Below are 15,000 nucleotides of genomic sequence, written 5' to 3' on the forward strand. Positions count from 1 at the left end.
CTCAAACAATTTTTGTGAGGAAAAGACGAAGCATCCGGAATAATATTCTTATATATATATATATATATATATATATATATATATATATATATATATATATATATATATATATACATACATATATATATATATATATATATATATATATATATATATATATATATATATATATATATATATATATATATATATATATATATATATATGTATATATATATATATATATATATATATATATATATATATATATATATATAATGTATGTGTGTGTGAGTATTTATATATATATATATATATATATATATATATATATATATATATATATATATATATATATTAATTTTCATTTAATTCTTATTACGAAGTGGAGTAATTTAGAGAAGTTGCATTTTTTATATGATATTGAGCTAATTATTTTTAATTTTTAATATTGATGTATTAAATTATGACTGACTTTATAGAAAGGCCTTTTTTTACAAAATTTATTTATGAATGAAATACCAAAACAAAAAAAAATGGTTCTTTAGCTTATTACAAACCCTGTGTCCCACACACAAACGTTTAGTTTGATGGAAATATCCGTAATTGTTCTGGATTGTTTGGAAAAAATCACCAAAGTAAGGAACAAGGTTCGTTGAATTCCATAATGAAATTTAGTTTGGCTTAAGCCAAAACTTCTCGCTGCCTTTTGATACCAGACTTCAATGTTAATTTTCACAAATTTCCACTAGTATCTTTAGTGGGAGTTTCACCACAAACGACAAAGTTTTGAACGAAAATTGGCCTGCAATATAAACCTCATTAAATTCTATGCCTATTAGTTCAGGAATATGAAGGAATAATGCAAGTAATACAAATATGCGTACACAAAATATTATACGTTTTTATGAAATATATAATCTCTTCGATATTCTTAATGGAGAAAAAAAAAAAACATGAGTAAAATGCATGTGTCTTTCCCTCTTTTACAGAACTTAGAACCTCTTATTTTCTCTTTTATGAAAATCATAGTGACGGGGATATATATGCGTAATTATTTGTAGTACCTTTCTTCCCTAAAAAGGGAACGCTTAAAGCAAATAGAAAGAAATCCAAAACCATCTACTGATAAATGTGTCACGGCACTTGTTATGATATATATATATATATATATATATATATATATATATATATATATATATATATATATATATATATATATATATATATATACATACATATATATATATATATATATATATATATATATATATATATATGTATATATATATATATATATATATATATATATATATATATATATATATATATATATATATATATATATATATATATATATATATATATATATATATATATATATATATATAATATATATATATATATATATATATATATATATATATATATATATATATATATATATATATATATATATATATATATATATATTTGGGCTCAAGCCATGTCGTCCTGATGGAAGTTCCTATAGGGTAGCTTCCTAGGGTATATTACAACTACGGCGATATTCCCAGAGAATTTACCTTAAGGTACCAGAATTCTAACTCCTGGAGCGAATATCCCTCATGAAAGGGATATCGCGACATATCAGAGGACGTATTCTTGACACGCCACATGGCAATCTGCACCCCAAACAGAGATTACGTATCGAGGGGTCAATTGGCAAGAAACGAAATCGGGAAAGAAAAAGGGGGAGCCGCTCCCAAGGCTCCCTATTCTCTAGTTTCGTAAGCGTGCCTGGCGCCAATCCTGGCGCCATCTGTATTCCTTTTTGCATAGCTTAACAACTTGGTGTTTTTTCCTGTGTTTCTCGCAAATCTTGGATTTATTTGGCTTCTCCAACTTCGTCGGCCTCTGATAAGTTGAGTACCATGTCTTTTATGTATAAATGTAGGCTCTTGGTAAATTTTTAAGTGATTAATAGGTTTAATCTTTGTTACAAGAGCCGTAGCCTACCGGAGGCGTCATGGACGCTGTCGCTCGCTAGGTATGAGTTTTAGTTAGCCAGAGCGACATTCCCGGTTGCTTTGCTTTAATAAATTTTAGCTATTTAGCGTTACATAGGATTTCCTTTCGTGCTTTAGTATTATTTTGGCGAAGTATTCGCCAACTCTGGCCTACGCTAGGCCATGTAGCCTAGTCGTTTGGTCCTAGTACTTCATGCATGATTTTGTTTTTTCCGAGTGTATTAAAATTTTATTGAAGCTTTAGGCTGTTTTTTATACATTTAAGATTATGTTGAATATTTCCAAGATAGTATACGAGTGAGTTTCGGTGATTTAGGTAATCGATTCTCTTGGTGCCTAGGCTAAGTTGCTTATGGAGCCTTAGTATACTTTCTCATACTCCCCGGTTGCTGTCTTTTCTTCGGAGAAGGTATGCAATCCCTTTCCCTCTGTTTAAGCCTTGGGCTTATCCCTAAGTGGTTTATCTGAATTAACTTTCGATAAAACTATACTGGGGTGTTACTGTACCTTCCTGTTCCAGTAAGTCTGGTTTCAGAGAGGGACAGAACAACAGAGTTTTTAGTCTGAAGTCTGTGTTTGTCTGGCTTGGGGTAGAGTCTCCCTCGCTGGCCTGACACAGGCATAGGAGGCTTAGCCTCCTTAGGTCACTACCGAAGGTTTCTGTACGAGATGATTCCTTCTTTTGTGATCTAGTGAACTAGTCCTTGTTGCTGTTCTCGGGGGAGGATAAGATTCTTTCCCTGGGAGTAGCAACACCTTCCTTGCTTTGGTTCTTTGGGAGCTGGCAAGTATTGCTGGCCTCCCTCCTTGGATCTCCCTTAGGCTAAGATGAGTTTTCTTGGCTGCGGGTGATCCTTCACTAAAGCAAGGTGGGTAGGACCCTCTTTTGTCCCTTCCCCCTCTATCTCCGTAATGGCCTAGCCATTACAGTACTGTACGTCATTCTACATATGGACCTAGGATATGTTATGATGTGGAATTGACTCAGTCCCTTGCCGGCCGGCAGAGCTGCCGGCCGGCAAGGGTCTTCTGCTTTGAGTGCTGCCCGGACCTCCCTTGGTCCCTCATCCACGCCTGCCTGTAGAGCCAGTCGGCATTGGTCAGGAAGCCTGAATTAGATTCTCCCCTTCCTTATATGCACTCTTTCGGATTGCCGGGCTTGGAGGTAGTGTACGCTCTTATCCCGACATCCATTCTGTTTTCTTCTAGTGCTGTACCCGACCCGGCTGCCGGCCTATGAGGCCGGCAGCCGGGCAGTCGTAGTCCTCTGGTTCTTTTGCTGCCGGCCGGCATTGGTTGTTTACCTTGCCGGCCGGCTAATGTCAGCCCTTGTCTGTCGGTCGCTATGAGCAGTGGCCGGCAGCCGGGTACTACCTTGTGTAGTTGCCGGCCGGCAGTCATTGCCGGCCGGCAATGACTGCCGGCCGTCATTGGCTGTACCAGTATTCTTTAGTATAGCATATACTGTAAGAAGAAAACTATAGTATAGTTTTGGTACAGCACTGTGTGTTCTAACACTTTTGTGTTGTCTTGCACAGCCCTTTGCTGTTGCCTTACAGATAAGAAAGTGAGTTCTTTCTTGTCGATTATCCAGGATTTTAAAATCATTGCTTAGGTGTGAGCTACACCTGTTTCCTCTGGAAAGTTTTCATTGGTTATTCTAGAAGAGATTAACCATACGATTTTATTATCTGGAAGGCTGCAGCAATTGGTTGTGAAGGAAACACAAATGTGTGTCTTTCCTTTCTGAATTGTTATGCTAAACTGTGCATATCCAGTGATACGTAGTTCACTTGATACTCATGGAAATTTCTTCTCTTTACAGGAGGACCCTCCGAAGTGCGGAAGTGTTTTCTGCAACGTCCGCAGTAAGAACCTCTGCGGACATGAGTTTTGTAGGAGGCACGCAGCATGCGCTGTCTCCAAAGGTGATCTCCAGTATTGGGACCCTCAGGTATGTACTGTGTGCACTAACCTGATTACTGAGGCCTTTGATTCCCCTAGGACGGCGGAATCAAGGGATATAGCAAGGGAGAAGTTTCGTACCTGGGTAAGGGGCTTCCAGAAGAACACCTTTGGACCTTATCTTCCAAGTGAGAAGATGAGGGCGTATCTTTTCCCTAAGGCATCAGCTGATGCAGTGATTCCCCAGCCTCAAGAGGAGATCCCCCAAGTTCAGACCCAGGTGGATGCTGAAGTCGCGGTCGCTTTGCAAGACATCCAGTTGGATGACAGGATGTCTGATGTGGACGAACGTCTGGAGGAAGACCTCCTGGCAGGAGGCCAGGATGAAGCTCAAGCCCCAGACAGTGTAGAGGAAGAGGCCGACGAGGTGTCGGCTACTCCGGTTAAGATCCCGGAGCCTATTCCCTCAACATCGTCCGCTCTCCCAGTAGAGCTGGGACAGGCCCTCTCCTCCATTGTTGGAATGATCCAACAAATGCAGAAGGAGAATTAGGAGAAAGCGGCTGCAATGGAACTGCAGATGCAGAGCCTTGCAGCATCACATGGGCCCCAGAAAAGGCTCAATGTGAAAGACCTTCCCTTGTGCTCAGATGTTAACCCATGGAGGTATGCTGAGCACATGCCGATGACGACTGGTAAGATCGTCATCTCGGATAAGTTGGGTTCAGTTCCCCTAGAGGAGGTGGAATTCTGGCCCAGCAAGGCGTCATATCCAGACTGTTACGTCCGGCTGAGGAAGGAACCAGCTTCAAAGGAGGAGACAGAGCCGAAGGAGGTCATAGTGATGGACCATGCTAAGGCTCAAGCTTTGCTTTCATCCTCGATGAAAGAGAGGGGCTTCTCGAACTCAAAGGTAGCTGCATTGAGCAAGAAGCTCCCTTCCTTTGTGTCCTCTCCTGCTAGAGCCTTCCCCTTTTTACAGAAAGGGTTTGCGGCTGTACTAAAAGCAGTCGAGGCCGACAAGCATTGCCCCTCCCTAGAGGAGTGTAAACCCTTGTCGCTGGCCCTGCCTATGGACCACAAAGACTGGAAGGACATCCATCTTACGTTCTTAGTTGGGAAGTTGGAGGCTGATATTGCTGGACGTCAGTTCGGCGAGGACCTCCCTAAGCTGTCTGACTTTCTTTTGCAGAGAGAGCTCGAGACAAAAGAAAGACTGGCTGCCTCAATGTCTCTTCAGACTACTCTTGAGACGATGGCAAGTGACCCCAAGGTCCATGAAATGTTCATGGTAGTGGCCAAGACTCATCTGGCCACAGTGACGAAGGATCTTTATAGCTTCGTCAGGGCGAGGAGAGCTTGTAGGGAGTTCGTGTTCACCTCGGCTTCGGTGAGGCACGAGCAAAGGAAACTAATCTCCTCCAACATTTGGGGCAAAGACCTTTTCCCTACCGAATTGGTCAAAGAAGTTGTTGATAAGGCCGCCTTGGAGAATAGAAACCTTCTCCAGAAGTGGGGCCTGGCTATCAAAAGAAAATCTTCCCCGGATGAGGGTCCTCAACCAAAGAGGAAGACTATGAGGACTAGGCTACCGTCTCGGCCAGCCAAGCCTCTTAGACAGCAACAGCAACTGCAATTGCCATTGCCTTCAGTGCCCCAGATGGTGGCACAAACCCCGACCACTTTCCAGTGGGTACCCCAGACTGTGTCGACACAGTCCACGGCATTCACCCCAATGTTCGAAGGGCAGTCTACTTCCTTTCGAGCAAAGCCTAGAGGAGCAGCCAGAGGCTCGACTAGGCGCCCCTCAAGGGGAAGGGGATTCAGGGGTGGTCGCAGTCAGGGAGGCAAGACCTCAGGACGGCAGTCCAAGTGAGATGATGCCGGTAGGAGGGAGACTTCAGAATTTTCGGGATCGGTGGACCTTCGATTCCTGGGCCCACAGCCTACTCAAGAACGGACTGGGCTGGAGCTGGTACAGCACTCCACCCCCGTGCCCTTGGTTTTTCCAACACTCCACCCCCGTTCTGGAGGAGTACGTTCAAGAACTGTTGGAGAAAAAAGTGATCCAAAGGGTGAAGTCCATCAAATTCCAAGGGAGGCTGTTTTGTGTTCCCAAGAAAGACACGGAAAAGCTCAGAGTCATTCTGGACTTATCGCCACTCAACAAGTTCATAGTGAATTGCAAATTCAAGATGCTAACACTGCAACACATAAGGACCTTACTGCCCAAGAGGGCATTTTCCGTCTCTATAGACTTGTCAGACGCCTATTGGCATGTTCCAATTAACCGTCGACTCTCCCCCTACCTAGGGTTCAGGCTACAACGAAGACTATACGCCTTCAGAGCCATGCCATTCGGGCTAAATATAGCCCCAAGGATTTTCACGAAGCTTGCGAGCGTAGCTCTCAAACAATTACGCCTAAAGGGAATTCAGGTAGTAGCCTACCTGAACGACTGGCTGGTGTGGGCAGCATCCGAGACAGAATGCTTGCAAGGTTGCAGTCAAGTGATCCAGTTCCTAGAGTATCTAGGCTTCAAGATCAACAGAAAAAAGACTTGACTTTCTCCATCTCAAAAGTTCCAGTGGCTGGGAATCCACTGGGACCTAATGTCACACCGTTTCTCCATCCCGGCGAAGAAAAGGAAGGAGATAGCGGGTTCTGTCAAGAGACTTCTAGATTCCGAAAGGATATCAAGACGCGAACAGGAGAGGGTACTGGGCTCTCTCCAGTTTGCTTCGGTGACAGACCCAGTGCTAAGAGCACAGCTGAAGGATGCAACCGGAGTTTGGAGAAGTTATGCATCAAACGCGCGAAGAGATCTGAGAAGACCAGTTCCGCTTCGTCTACGTACTCTTCTCAGGCCTTGGTCCCAAGCCAGACATCTAAAGAATTCGGTTCTTCTTCAGCCACCTCCCCCGTCGGTGACGATTCACTCAGACGCCTCGAAGGAGGGATGGGGAGGTCACTCTCATCGGAAAAAAGTCCAGGGGACTTGGTCCAAGCTATTCAAGACCTTTCACATAAACTTTCTAGAAGCTATGGCAGTGCTCCTTACCTTAAAGAAAGTCTCCCCGCTTCACTCGATCCACATAAGGTTGGTGATGGACAGCGAGGTAGTTGTGAGATGCTTGAATCGACAAGGATCGAGGTCACCACCTCTCAACCAGGTGATGTTGGCCATCTTCCGATTGGCAGAAAAAAAGAAGTGGTACTTGTCGGCAGTTCACCTTCAAGGAGTCCACAATGTGACAGCGGACACTCTATCCAGGTTCACACCAATAGAGTCGGAATAGTCCTTAGACGCAGGATCATTCTCCTTCATTCTGAATCAAGTCCCAGAACTGCAGATAGACCTCTTTGCAACGAAAGACAACAAGAAGTTGCCCCTGTACGTGTCCCCGTACGAGGACCCCTTAGCGGAAGCAGTGGACGCGATGTCCCTCGACTGGAACAGATGGTCCAGGACTTATCTGTTCCCTCCTCACAACCTTCTGTTGAGGGTCCTCAACAAACTGAGATCCTTCAAGGGGGGTAGCGGCAATAGTGGCCCACAAGTGGCCGAACAGTGTGTGGTTCCCCCTGGCATTGGAACTGCGGCTGAATTTTGTACCGCTACCAGATCCAGTTCTGACCCAGCGAGTCCAGAAGTCGACTGTCTGCGCTTCATTACAGAAAACCCAGACCCTGCAGCTCATGATTTTCTCTCCCTAGCGGTGAGAAAGCGTTTCGGGATTTCGAAAGCCAGCATAGACTTCCTAGAGGAATATAAGTGCAAATCTACTAGAAGGCAATATGAGTCATCTTGGAGAAAATGGGTGGCCTTTGTCAAGGCGAAGAATCCGCAGGAGATCTCGACAGACTTCTGCTTATCTTTCTTCATCCACCTCCATGGTCAAGGGTTGGCAGCTAACATGATTTCAGCGTGTAAGTCTGCTTTGACAAGACCCATTCTATATGCCTTCCCGGTCGACCTAGGTAACGAGATCTTTAATAAAGTTCCGAAAGCCTGCGCTAGGCTCAGACCTTCAGCACCTCCAAAGCCCATTTCATGGTCTTTAGACAAAGTTCTTCATTTCGCTTCTCTGTTGAGCAATGAGGAGTGTGCGCTAAAGGATTTGACACAAAAAGTTATTTTCCTATTTGCACTCGCGTCCGGGGCCAGGGTTAGTGAGATTGTAGCCCTCTCAAGAGAGGCAGGTCATGTTCAGTTCTTGGATGGGGGAGAACTGAACCTGTTTCCGGATCCTACGTTTCTCGCCAAGAATGAGTTACCCACCAACAGGTGGGGTCCCTGGAGAATCTGCCCTCTGAAAGAAGATGCATCTCTATGTCCAGTAGAATGCCTAAAGGTCTATCTTCATAGAACTTCAGACTTCAAGGGTGGTCAACTATTCAGGGGAGAAACATCAGGCTCAAATTTATCTCTGAATCAACTCAGAGCGAAAATCACATATTTTATTCGCAGAGCGGATCCTGACAGTACACCCGCAGGTCACGATCCGAGGAAAGTTGCCTCATCCTTAAATTTCTTTAATTGTATGGATTTTGAACATCTCCGTTCATACACTGGCTGGAAGTCTTCCAGAGTGTTCTTTCGCCACTATGCGAAGCAAGTAGAGGAACTAAAGAGATCTGTGGTAGCAGTGGGTCGTGTCGTTAACCCTACTGTTTAACTCTGCGAGGAACAGTGGTTTTAATTGGGACGATTAATTCCAGGGTGAGTGTGTAGTTACATATTGTACTACAAACTAAGTGAGGGCACTGAGTTGCCCACGTAGACTGTTCCATTTCCAAAGGAGGACCTAGCATAAGTGCAGACATGTGTGCCGAGCGTTTCTAACGCTAATGTGATTGATTTGTAATACAGACTTTTATGACTTTGATACCTCGGTATCTCAAAAGTGGCATTAATGTTATTCTCTTCCAGATAAACAAGTTCTGTTTACTATCATACTTATGCTTAAAGTTTTGGGTTATCCTCTTCTTATATATATATATATATATATATATATATATATATATATATATATATATATATATATATATATATATATATATATATATATATATATATATATATATATATATATATATATATATAATTGTTGTTAACCTGTCTATTTATTGTCTGTCAATAAACTTGTTCTTGAGTACCTTGCGTCTCCTTCACCTGTGTCAATTTATTGGTATAATTGAGCATTCATTCTATGTACTTTATCTGGGATAATTCTAATAGAATTGTTCCTTTATGCAAGCTATGTTGCATTGGTTTATGCTTTCCCTTAACGGGAGGACTCCGTACCATAAGGGGACGGTGGCGGTTTTACAAGTTTCCTCCTATGCGGATATAAACCTTTGTCCAATACAAGTATTGTGCGGAGAACTTGTCGATATTTCATATTGACGCAGTGGTTCTTTACAAACTATGCTTTACTTAATATAGGGTGAGACCACTATATTAGCTTGCCTGGTATTCATACATAGGGATATATACTCTTCGAGACTTTTCCAGAGTCTAGTACGACTCTTCCCTGTAGGGGGCAGGAAGGTCTAACATGGTTTATAGTTAGTTGAAAAGATGTATAACGGAAACATCTTAGGTCTCTAGGTCTAGTCGACCGGGGAAAAATTACCTCCGGGGAGTAGGGCACGTTCTGAGAATCCACAGATACAGTAATGCTCTGGTATACTTCCATCAGGACGACATGGCTTGAGCCCAAAAAACGGATTTTGAGCGAAGCGAAAAATCTATTTTTGGGTGAGATGGCCATGTCGTCCTGATGGACCCGCCCTTCCCTTTCTATGAAAGGGCTGTAGGACCCCTCCCTACATACAGTATCTGTAGCACCTCGTGTACGCTACAAGGAATACAGATGGCGCCAGGATTGGCGCCAGGCACGCTTACGAAACTGGAGAATAGGGAGCCTTAGGAGCGGCTCCCCCTTTTTCTTTCCCGATTTCGTTTCTTGCCAATTGACCCCTCGATACGTAATCTCTGTTTGGGGTGCAGATTGCCATGTGGCGTGTCAAGAATACGTCCTCTGATATGTCGCGATATCCCTTTCATGAGGGATATTCGCTCCAGGAGTTAGAATTCTGGTACCTTGAGGTAAATTCTCTGGGAATATCGCCGTAGTTGTAATATACCCTAGGAAGCTACCCTATAGGAACTTCCATCAGGACGACATGGCCATCTCACCCAAAAATAGATTTTTCGCTTCGCTTAAAATCCGTTATATATATACATACATATATATATATATATATATATATATATATATATATATATATATATATATATATATATATATATATATATATATATATATACATATATATATATATATATATATATATATATATATATATATATATATATATATATATATATATATATATATATATATATATATATATATGTATATATATATATATATATATATATATATATATATATATATATATATATATATATACATATATATATATATATATATATATATATATATATACATATATATATATATATATATATATATATATATATATATATACATATATATATATATATATATATATATATATATATATATATATATATATATATGTATATATATAAATATATATACATTATATATATATATATATATATATATATATATTTTATATATATATATGTATATATATTATATATATATACATATATATATATATATATATATATATATATATATATATATATATATATATATATATATGTATATATATTTATATATATATGTATATATATATATATATATATATATATATATATATATATATATATATATATATATATATATATATATATATATATATGCACGTAACAATAGATTTTTTGGGTTTTTAATGGTAAACTAATAAATAAGGTAATAGAGGACTCCGAGAATCAAGCAAAATATTTTTTTGAATATGAGTTATATCTGGCATACCCTATATAATTCCTTTTATAGCTCACTCAGGATGAAAAATATGTCCTTCTTAGTTAATTCTGGTGTCATTTGTCTTCCTTTGAAACTCTAATCCAATTAATTCGAAAAGAATAATTTCATATGCATTAAAGAAACTGTAATACTTAGTTTCAGTTCATTTCTCTGTGTTATGAATTCTCATTATTTTTCAAATAACTGATAGTAAAAAGTAAATGATAAGATCTTTTTAAAGTGTATAAAAATCATTATCTACTATATAGTCTATGGGGAATTTACAAAAAAAGACAAGCAGAAATTTTCAACTGTTCTGAGTTCCGTCTGTATAATGGTTGTGTTCGTGTGTTAATGACTGCTTGAACAGATTTGATTGTCAGTGATTGTGAATCTCAAATTAAAAGACAAAAGTGGTTGAAAATTTATTCTATCGCATCAGCGATTGATTTCCCATGGAGTCTAATGTGTGATAATCCTATTTCCTCAACATAATCCCATAGCTCTTTGAGTTGTAATTATCTTATGCTCGAAATTAAGGCTATAGTGAGTCTATGAGTTTCTGAAGCATATGTTATTACTGCTATGAATATCTAATAAAATACTCTTCTTTGTAGACATTTTTTTTTTCTAGATCACCAGACACTCGTTGCAATACTACCACTAGAGAGTTATTGGAGCCATTGACTGGCCAGATAGTAGTTATTTTTCCTTTGTCTACACATACACCGAATAGCCTCGCCTATTCTTTCAATATTCTCCTCTGTCCTCATATACTTGACAACACTAAGACTACCAAAGGCGTTGATTACTGCACTGCGATAAACAATTACTTGTAGTGTTGTGCAGTTCCATAGCTTCTATACCATGATCTTCTATGGTTTCTTCATAGAGTTATCTTGCTAGAGGGTATAGTTGGGCTCACTATTCTATCGTATTTATTTTTCTCTGTTTTTTTTTTTTTAATATTTCTAGAAATTTCAAGGATATTATTTTAATGTTGCTACTGATCCTAGAATATTTTATTTAATTGTTCATTATTTCTCTTGTAGCTTATTTATTTCATTATTTACTTTCTTCAATGGCATATTTTACCCTGTTAGTGTCCTTGGACTTATAGCATCAGGCATTTTCAATTGGTTTGTAGCTTTTGTAATAATAATAAGACCAGTTCTGAGCACCAGACTAGGGCTGGACTGCTATTAACTTTTCTAGTTTTACCCATTTCTGTTTTGCTCTTTTTTCTATTCCCTTTATATAATTTCTAAACTTAAAATCTCTCCTGTATTAAAGAAGTAAATACTATGATACGAGGGGTATTAATAAGTAGCTTAAACACATATAGACCTTAAGGAGCTGACAGATACACCATGCTTCAGAGCGGAGTCTTTGGAACATTTATAAACAACACTAGGATCTCGCTCACTGGTTTCAAGAGACTGGGACGGAGGAGTCCTATGGTGACAAGGGACACGGCCATGGAATAGTGCTATTAGTGCCCCACGAAGCACATCCTTAACATGTAATATCTGACCACTCTCTGTGACTGACACAGTGAAATAGGCTCAACTTCCCCTGAGGTGGACATAGCTTTTGTGCCTTATTTGAATCATGGTCAACTAAAAAGCCCAGTTGCTGTTTCTTGGTAATATTTAGTAGTACCTAGGACTGGCTGTTCTTGGAGATCCAAAAATCTAAGCAATCACTATTATTCCACTGACAATCTTTGCTAGAAAACATCAGCCTTGTGTGGCTCAGTTGGAAACTGCGGCACGTTAAGGAGAGCACATAGTTGAGGAGACTTAACTATTGGTTTGGGGACAAAAAATAGAAAGTTATTCAAAATTAAGCGGAAGCGGCAGCAGGTAGATAACTATCAGCCCCATCCCTTTTTACACTATTGGTCACAAAGCTATCTATTATAGCATTTATTAGATTAGAATTGCAAATATATATGCAGTACACAATATCACAGAAGAATAAAAAAATGGGCGAGAAACTGAAGTTAAAGCGTAAACTTACAAAATGACAAATAAAAAAATGGTGCATCGACTTCAAAGAAAGGGGCTCTGAAAACCTGCCCCATAATTGCATGTGCCTGTTCTGTCAGTATGAACAAGAAATAGTAAAATTGAAAAATGAAAACGAAAAACTAAAAAAACAATTGATAGAGACCATGTCCAAGTTTTCACAGTTAGAAAGAAGAAACAAAAAATTCATAGATGATGTAGAAAATTATGTTAGTATCAAAGAAATATACAATTAGGTAAAGTCAAGGACATAACCTATAAATAATAACAAACAAAAACCAAGTTAATGGAACTCACTATAGAAAGGGTAGCTAAGGCCAAGTCCACAAAACAACATCCTACAAATTTAACTACCACTAGAAATAGATTCTTTTTCCTAGTCAGAGGAAAAGGAAGATGATACCGTGTTCATTGGTTACTCTATGGTAAACGACCGAGGATAGCACTTTAGTCTCAAACAGAGGAGAAAGGAAAGGTCCTATCCAGGTGGCAACACACAGAAGATAGAAGAAGTGGTTAGTAAAACTATAACAGAGAACAAGAAGACCACTCTTATTGTTCAGTTTACCAGAAACAATCTCTTCTCAAGAAAGGATGCCCTTGGCCAAACAGAACCTTTGGTTAAATAGCTAGAAAATAGCAGATAAAAACGCTTGGAACAAGACCAATAATACCATAGTTAAAGGTATTCTCCCAGGAGTCAATGTCATTCATTACACTCTCAGTAAAGCCATAGTGATAAATGAAAGGCTTGAGTCCACATTTTTGTAAAGAAAGTTGAATTTATAGAAATTTAATACACTTTCTGCAGTAAGAGAAAATTATACAAAAGAGATGGAATAAACAAGACAAAAGAGTATATGGACAGCAACTTAATTTTAGTCTGTACAATTAATTGAAAACAGTAGACAAAGAATAAACTAGATCATGAGAAAACCTTTCAACAAAATATAGAGGAAATTTTTGCAGAAAATTAAATATTGCAGATAAAACTCAAACTAGCAAAGCCAAAGAGTAAGAAAAAAAGAAAAAAAATAGAGCATTTCCTCAGAGGGGCAAAACTCAATGCTGTCAATTTGGAGTGAAATGGAAAATTTCGGGCAAAGATAGCCAGTGAGGAACTAGATGTCATAGGCATTACCGAGAATTATATTAAGAATAAAAAGAAAATATCGGAGTATATGAAATCAAAGGTTTCAAACATTTCAAGAAGGATCGCCTTACAAAAAGAAAAGTAAATAGATAGATAAAAAGAAACAAGTAAAAAAATTTGAAATGACTGAAAAAAAAAGAAAAAAACAGAGAGGTGAAGACATGTCCATACTATTGATATACAGACCACCACAACAATCACATGAAAATGACGGAGGGCTTTATAGACAACTTGGTCAAGAAGTAAACTATAAGCTAGCTCTCTCAAAGGAAGAGTTCAATGCAGCAGTAAACTAGGACACTATGAATTCTACATCATACACAGAGGGACACAGGCTACTAAGATATGTCAACCATGAATTCCTCCTTCAGTTGGTCGATAAACCAACTAGGGGTAAAATATACAAGAAATTTTGGTAACAACTGAAAAAAAAAAAATACTATCCAGTGGCTCAGTAGGCTAAAATATTCGCAAATGTTAGCAGATAACATTTCCCCATATAAAATAAAGAAAATTTATAAAAACGCTAGAATATAGACTGGGTAAATATATACAACAGAAGGAATACACCAAGAATTTAAAATAGGATGCAACTAGTAACCTATATATGCAATGGCACACTTTTGTAGAAAAAAAAAAGAAAAAAAAAGTGGGGGGGGGGGCGGGGAATCTTGTGGTGGACGATGTGGTAATGCCTTGAGTGGAGAACACCAGATTGGAATTCTAGTCCCGCTCAAATTTATTAGTTCCTCTGGTCGCTGCAACATCACCATCCTTGTGAGCTCAGGATGGGGGTTAGGGGGAGCCTATGAGGGTATCTGCTGAGTCATCAGCTGCCATTACCTGGCCCTCCTTGGTCTTAGCATGAGTGGAGAGGGGGCTTAGTTGCTGATCATGTATAATATGGTCAATCTCTAGGGCATGGTGATGCTTGATGGGGCAATGTTACTGTCCTT

The sequence above is a fragment of the Palaemon carinicauda genome, chromosome 20 (assembly GCF_036898095.1).
Source record: "Palaemon carinicauda isolate YSFRI2023 chromosome 20, ASM3689809v2, whole genome shotgun sequence".
NCBI classification, from domain to species: domain Eukaryota; kingdom Metazoa; phylum Arthropoda; class Malacostraca; order Decapoda; family Palaemonidae; genus Palaemon; species Palaemon carinicauda.